Source organism: Oryza glaberrima, chromosome 12 (genome assembly GCF_000147395.1).
Source record: "Oryza glaberrima chromosome 12, OglaRS2, whole genome shotgun sequence".
Classification (NCBI taxonomy): Eukaryota; Viridiplantae; Streptophyta; class Magnoliopsida; order Poales; family Poaceae; genus Oryza; species Oryza glaberrima.
Window position 1 is genome coordinate 14,872,279 of NC_068337.1, and position 8,417 is coordinate 14,880,695.

At 44.3% G+C, this 8,417-nt stretch overlaps 1 non-coding gene across 1 annotated transcript; it reads left to right on the forward strand.

Moving 5' to 3' along the window:
- The first annotated feature begins 1,921 nt into the window (after positions 1 to 1,921).
- LOC127758293 (small nucleolar RNA R71) lies at positions 1,922 to 2,028 on the forward strand. The gene has a single exon (XR_008013715.1). It is a non-coding gene; the product is annotated as a small nucleolar RNA R71 (small nucleolar RNA).
- Positions 2,029 to 8,417: the final 6,389 nt, after the last annotated feature.

Sequence of the window (8,417 nt, forward strand, 5' to 3'; positions counted from 1 at the left end):
CTAGTGATTTCACCCAAGGCCCAACAAGAGGAACTTGAACGCCATTCACTTGGAGATGGAGGCACATCACTTGATCTGGGAGGTTGATTGTCCCCCCATTGGATGTCATGAGGTGCATGCCATCGGTCCTCACTGGCGCTTGTCCAGGTTGAGACTTCGATGCTATGGCGTGGAGCTTGGGTCCATTCGGGTGCATCCCCAGTTGGTGCCCAACCTGGCTCATACATCTGTACAGGTATTGAGGATGATGAACTTTCTCGCTCATTCCTTGTCATGTTGCGCATCTCCGATGAACTTTCTCGCTCATTCCTTGTCATGTTGCGCGTCTCCCTGTATGTTCGACCTGCACAAGATTCTTCTATGGTCTGCAGGGGAATGATTAGTTCATGGCAGTTGTACAAATGATACCCCGTATTTGGCAACGGCATTTCATTTGTACAACTGGGGAAAAAGTATATCAAAGATCCATCTGTTCCATGTTTCAGAATATGCCCTTGCACTAGATAAGCCTTATCAATACACGAACGAGCGGCTGAGATAAAAGCAATTTGTTTGCTAACGACCCCTAGCCCTTTTGCTATCCGAGTAATCAGAGAAGTGCACTCAACAGGAGCAGAGAACTTTATACTTTCTAACCATTGCCTTATCATACATTTCACAGGAGCAATTTTGATTTTTCTAACCTTGGCAAACATGATAATTAATTCATCTCCCCTAATGGGTCTCAGATCACCTCTAGGAAACAAAGTCATAGCAATCCATTTGTGCATGAGCCTAAGTGTAGGATTATGGATATCATTCGTTCTAGGTTTCTTGCAAATTGGAGCACAAGAAATATCTTCCCAAAACCTATTTTCTCGAACCCTGAAATTCCTTTCTGGAGATCGATTTTACAGGAATCGTGAAAACCAAGAAGTGTACTTAAGCCTTTCCATGTGAGTGTGAACTCCTTACGGAAAAAGCGAAAAGAAATACCATCTTCTATTTCTTTCAAAGTGCACAGAAATTGCAAAGTAAGAAAACGAGAACCAGGCTCGTCTACCACAGCAAATCTCTGCCAACCAACAGCCTTCCAAGTAGAACGAAATTGAACATCCATACCTATCTTTTTCAGCAACTCCGGTGAGTATTCTCGTGTGTGAGCAAACTCCCGGTCGCTCAGCATGTAGTAGGCTTGCCTCTCCCGATCACTGACAAGGTCGAGGTCAGTGTTGTTTAAGAGTTGTCGCGGATCTTCGGTGTCTTCCATCGAGACATCGGCTGATGAACGAGTACTAGACTCGTCATGATGACTTGATGAAGAGCCGGACCCTCTAAACAGACGAGACAATCGCCTCCTCATTCTACACGATGAAGCAAGAACGGACTAACTCGGCGGGGGTTAGAAATGAGAAGAGTTTCACCCGCCGGTTAGTTTCAGCAAAGCAACTTGTATATATGCAACTAAATTTTTGAATTTGAGGGAAACTATCAAAGCTTGAATGAACTTGAGAGCAAACTTTGGAAAGGGAATGAAAATGTGTTGAAATGAGGTGAAGTCCCTTCTCCCGGCCGGTTGCCTTAAATAGTGCACCCACAACGGTCAAGACCGACCTGTGGGGCCCACTAGTCATTGCCTCAAAGAAAGAGGCAGCCGACCATTGGCCTGGCCGGTTCGGCTGAGCCCTGGTGGTCCAAACTGGCCCCACTTTCGGCCGTTGGATTCCAATAGTCAGTGCGGTTGTGGCACAGTGAATTTTCGTTGAAAATTGTATTTTGGTTTGCTATGAAAAATTTATTTGAAGAGTTTCCTTAAAATTCAAAAATCCTAAATGCAATTTTGAAATTCAACATGTGATGATGCAAAAATTCAAATTGTTGAAAGCAAATATGTGGATACATACCAATTTACCAATAGTTCTTCAGGATCAGCTAGTCGTCCATCCCATGATGAGGACAGGCGGCCACGTACTCCAGCAGACGCTCCCATGCTTCCGGAATAGACTCGTCCCTTGTCTGCTGGAAACTGGAAATTCGTCCACGAAGGGCATTGGTTTTGCCCATCGGGAAGAACTTCGAGAGGAATGCCGTAGAGCATTTGTCCCAGGTGTTGACAGCAGCATGGTTGGCATAGAACCACTGCTTCGCTCTCCCGAGAAGGGAGAACGGAAACAGTCGCAGCCTGACGGCGTCGGGACTGACGCCCTTGATGGTGTACGTGCTACAAATCTCCAGGAACTATTGCAGATAAGTGTTGGCATCCTCATTAGGCTTGCCACAGAACGGGCTACCCTGCGTCATCGTGATGAGGCTGGACTTCAAGTCGAAAACCATGTCCCCTATGTTGACCTGCGGCCCAATGGCCACATTGTCAGCAGAGGGAGCAGCGAACTCGCGAAGAGTCTTGCTAGCCATAGTCTTGAAGGTCGGTGGCGCTGGTATGGCTAGTTTCTCTGTCGGTAGAGTTTTCTGCGAAGCAACGACTCGCGGCCTAACGCTCCGGAAGAAATCTTCTAGATTTTCTTTGAAGTTTTCCCGCAGGTTGAAACCAGTCATACACTACCCTATTTTCACAACAAAAAGTGAAAACAACCAAAATTAGCCTGCAAAGGAAAATGATTATACAGAGGTAAATATAAAGTATTAGTTCAAGTAATCTCTATTATGAATCTTCCCCGGCAACGGCGCCAGAAATACATGTTGGTATTTCTTAACGACATTACTAGAAATATAATTCCCAGCAATGGCGCAGAAATACTTCTGGTATATTATGGTTACAAAGTTAATCCGCAAGCGCACGGATATACCATTGTAGCATTTCACTCGAGAGTATTCCAAAGGTATCGTATTTATTTTATCCCGTGGGAAGATCATGTAAAGAGAACTCAACTAATAATTTATATATTACTTGTGATAATCATATTCTAAGCAGGGGTTAAGATAATCCAAGGGTAGAGTGATACACAAGCATTAACTACTCATTCTCATGATATATCATCTAAGCTAAGTGGAAAGAAAAGAGAAAGAAAATCTATTCCTATACTTCTAATATACATAGTATACATACATTCTAGTCAACTGATATACTAGCTAATACACTCTATCCGATACCCTCCTGGTACTTCGAGAAGCCACCCCTGACTGCCGAGTTCCTTACGACAACCCGTCATGGTCATACAACCAGGGCTAAATATGGAGGAATACCCTCCCAGGAAATTAACTTAGGATTATATACCGGCGCGGAGGGATACCCATACTGAGTTGTCACCATTAGTGGCCCACCTCTCATCCGTAATATATAACCCCAAATAATGATATCCCGTAATCTAGACACCACGTCTAAACTACCAGATACTACTCTAATATCATCATCATGACATAGAGTAATTGCATAAGCAAACATTATACCCGCACCAAAGCATCTCCCAGATAAGCTAGCCGTATATTCAGTATAACAAGAACATAATGTAAAGTAGGTACTCATATACTCGAAAAGTACTTCAATACCATAAATGTATATAGATGAGTATTCTAATAGAAGTATAAAGCTTACAAAAGAGAAGAGAAAAGCTACTAGAGCCATACTCGAACTCCTCCGAAGGCTTCCGGACTCCTGATTTCTACTCTATTCCTATTCCACCAGCTAGATACTACTAAACTAAACTTGGGAGAAATGAGAGAGCTATTGCTTGAGGTGTGTGAGTGAAGTGAGAGGGTGAAGTCCTTTTATAGCTGAACTATGACGGTTGTGACGGTTGGAATGGTCGGTAATACCCTCTAACCGTCATTGGGGCTTCATCTCAACCGTCCAACCAAAAACTGGATCCAACGGAGGCGAGGCAGGTTCGGCCGAACCTGGGGCCGGCTCAATCCAGCCCAATTTCGGCTGGCGGCCTTCTCCATTGTTCTTCTCCGTAGACTTGTGAATTTTGGCCCAATTCATCGTGTCAATCCTGAGTTCTTGGCCCATTCATACACAAGTCTGGTTCTCGACATCTTCCAATTGATTTATCGTTTGAGTTGATGTCGATTCTCCTCCACTTTAGTGTCATTCCTTGCAAGAGGTTAGTATACCTAATACTACTGGAAGTTTATTATTCTAACAGATATATGCATTGCAAGAATCACTAGTTCTCCTATATTTTGGTAGTATTGACGGTCGAAACTGATCGATAACGACCGTCAACAATACCCATAACTTATTGTCAATTTAATATGATATAATAACACAGCTTTTGCACCATGCAGTTAATTACTGCCTTTTCCAGAACAGAAAATAAAATTTTCAAATAAAACCAACCATTTAAATATATGAATAAGTTCACTTTGGGTCCCTCTATTAGTCGCCCAGACCGATTTTCGTCCCTTGGTCGCAAAACCGGCTACGAAGGGTCCCCCAACTTACAAAACCGTGCAAAAGAGGTCCCTCGGCAGTATTGTGCCCGGTTTTGGATGACGTGGCGCCTACGTGGCTCCCTTTGACTAAGTCATCGTCCCACGTGGCATTGCCATGGCGCTTACGTGGCAATTGGATCCCAGGAAAATAATAAAAAACCGTGGGACCCACCTATCAGCTACACAAAAATAATAATAAAACGTGGGACCCATGTGGTCCCACATGTCAGCCTCCCTCTTCTCTCTATCCCCCCCTCTCTCTCTCCCCTACACGCAAGAAGAAGGGCGAGCGGCGGCGCAGAGGGGGCAGCGGGCGGAGCGACGTCAGGCGGCGGGCGGTGGGCGGAAGGACAGTGGGCAGAGGGGCGGCGGGCGGTGGGTGGAAGGGTGGCGGGCGGCGGGGCAGCGAGCGGTGGGTGGAAGGGCGGCGGGGCGGCGGGCGGTGGGCGAAAGGGCGACGACGCCCCTCCCCCTACCGCCGACCCCTCCCCATCCGCTAGGGCTCGCTCGCAGGAGCAGCTGGCGTCGACCACGCTGCCCTCGTGCCTTCCCCACCCGCGCCTTCTCCTCCTCCGTCGCCGTTGCTAGTGGTAGCCGCGTCAGCCCGACGAGCGCGCGCGGCCATCCTTCCTCGCCGCCCGGCGAGCGCGCACGGAGAGGGAAAAATGCGGTGCCCAGCGACGGGGGTGGAGACGGTCACTGGCCGCCGTCCGCTGTGCACCTCTTCCTCCGCCCGTCGCCCTCGAGCTTCACCGAATTGCATATGGAGGAGATGGGGATGCCAACTAGCGTGGAGAGGCCGGCGAGCCGCTGCTACTCTTTCGCCCACCCGTCGGCCGCTGACCCCCACGCACCGCCGCTCCTCTCCCTCCCTCCCGTCGGCCGGCGCGTGCTGCCTCTTCTCGTGCCGGCCTCCCCGACGAGCTCGCCTCCTCCCTCGCAGCACTCTCGTCACTCCACCCACCGCCTGCCGCCGCTCTGCTTCCACTCGCCGACCCTCTGCTCCGCCCTCCGCCCGCCGCCCGCATTACCTCCGTCCACCGCCCGTCGCCGTCGCTCCGCCCACCGCCCGCTGGCCGCCGCTGCTTATCCTTCTGCTTGCCGTGTATGGGAGAGAGAGAGGGGATAGAGAGAAGAGGAAGGCTGACATGTGGGACCACATGGGTCCCACCTTTTTAAATTATTTTTGTGTAGCTGACATGTGGGTCCCGTGGTGTTTTATTATTTTCCCGGGATCCAATTGCCACGTAAGCGCCACATCAATGCCACGTGGGACGAGGATCTAGTCGAAGGGGAGCCACGTAGGCGCCACCTCATCCAAAACCGGGCACAATACTGCCGAGGGACCTTTTTTGCACGGTTTTATAAGTTGGGGGACCCTTCGTACCCGGTTTTGCGACCAAGCGACGAAAATCGGACTGGGCGACAAATAGAGGGACCCAAAGTGAACTTATTCATTCAATATATAATATCAGAAAGGGGAAACTATTTTCCGACAGAATTAAGGACAAAAATGTGTCACATGTGCCATCTTCATGTAAAGATAGTAGAACGAAGCATATGCAAAGCACCATTATTTATGCTTTAAATTTGCGCATCTGAACTATATTTGATCTCCATTTTTTATTTTTCGTTAGGTAAATCGAGCATTTCCATTATCCATGGTTCTCAGCTGATGTATAATCTCTCCGTTTCGCAATATAAGGCATTCTAGCATTTCTCATATTTATATTGATGTTAATGCTTCATTAATATTAATATGAATGTGAAAAATGTTATAATAACTTACATTGAGGAAGTATGATACAGTATTTTTATACAAGAGAGTGTGTGTAACAAGCTTCCCATAAATGGATCGGATCACAGATTTCAACACTAATGGATAAGCATGCGTCCGTGCAGCTTCTGCTTGTCCCCTAAAAAAATTATTGGTGATCCTGATCATCGTGATGTATGCGATTGCGCACAAAAGGACATTCCAGAGCAGTGACGAATCATGATAGGATAAGTTAATGTAATGTAACAAGGCACATGCATGCCGAGGATTAGGGCCTCTAGCTAGCTACGCACCTTTTGCACTCTGGAAATATCTGCGTGTGGTTAGATGTGATGGCTCTTGTACTAATGGTCCTCTGTTGCTTAAAGTCGATAAATCATAAATGTATGGATTATTAGACTTATATATTTGGTCGGTTTGTTTGTAGCCAGATCATGTGAATTAGTTGATTCTACAGTCATCTTACCTGCATGCTATTTCTAGATATAAAGATGTTTCAAACTTCACCTTATACGTACTGTTGTCGCTACAAAACCATTTTCTCAGCCTCCTCACCCTAATTTCACATACAAATAAAAATACACAATGCCTACATAATGTTGACTATTTAGAGGGTTAAATAGTTGCTCATGTAAATAGAAATCATAAACAACCACTAATGACCACCGTCCTTAATTATCAATATATATACCAGGGCTATTGACGTGTTGAATATGACATGTAAGCACAAGTAGTATTTTAATTTTTATAGGGTTTTACTCTTGCTAAGTATGACAAGTGGGTTCTTAGAATATTTTGTCTAATTGCAATATCTCAAAATTAATATATCTATATATTTTCTCTCACTAACATGTAGGTTATCTCTTTTTTTCCCATATTGTAAGAACCTTTGATATTTTCTCTAAGTAAAATTTTCTTAAGTGTGTAAAAAGCGAATTAACTCACTAACAAGTGGACACAGGTTGTATATAGGGGTGAAAACGGTACGGAAACGGACGGAAACCATCTTTAGCGTTTTCGTTTTCATATTTTTTCCGAAATCAGAACCGGAAACCCCGGATATGAAAATGGAATCGAATATTATCAAAACCGAAAATGGAGCGAAAACGAACCGGGGGAATACGGTAACGAAAATTTACCAGAATAAAAAACCCCTCAAACTGATAAATCCAATTGAATAAATTATCTATGTTTAAAAGAGTAATGTTGTTGATAAATCCCAATGTAGGAAAAAAATATTCTTATGTAATTTTAGATTTGCATAACAAATATTTTTTTAAAAAAATAACAGCCAAACACCATGGTATTCACTATTTAGTGCTTAAAAAAAGAATCCAGGGTATTTCAGTCACAAAATTTCTGGTAATTCCGAGAAAATTTCCGGAAATTCCAAGAAAATTTCCGGAAAGTTTCCGACCGATTCCGAGTTTCGACGGAAACTGCCCTTATCATTTTCGATTCCGTTTCCGAGAAAATATTTCCGAATTCGTTTCCGTTTCCGAAAAATTCCAAAAAAATTCCGACCGACAGATTCCGTTTCCGAAAATAGGTCCGGAATCCGGAAACTTTCCGTACCGTTTTCACCCCTAGTTGTATATGTATAGGTTCTCACTCACATATGGCCCCATATTATTCTGGACGGCTCACATAAGCAAGAACTTTTGAAGAGAATTTTCATGGTATATTGAAAATATGTGTAAAAAAATCATTTCAAAGCCAATTGAGATTTTTTAAAAAAAAATCACTTCAGCCACATTTTCCGGAGTTTGCTTAGGTAATTTCCTCCAAAACTATTCAATTTTATACGTATCCTCACTAATGTCATGATATCTATACTACAACTGTCAAATGGTATGCAAGATAACAAATAGTCATTGTAACCTTTACTATTTAAGAATTTTAAGATTGAAGATATCTAGTCAAACTAAAGCCCAATTTTAAGATTGAAGATATCTAGTCAAACTATAAAGCCCCTTGGTACGTACGTAAGGAACACATAGATATATTGTTTTTTGTACAAACAACCAGATTAAAAAACAATAAGGAAGATATACTGATGGGACAAATAGTAGCATCTCCCAGACGCAGATTTGCGATAAACCGGTTGGTAGTGTGCTGTGGTGTCAGATGGCCCGTAAAGTGGAATGCATGTTTGGCAATATTCCATCTACCAACTCTCTCGAAAACGTGTGCCCTAAACATAAAAATAAAATGTCTCCACAACGTGATACCCTTGACTAGCTGCTCAATTGATTGTTGTCTTGCA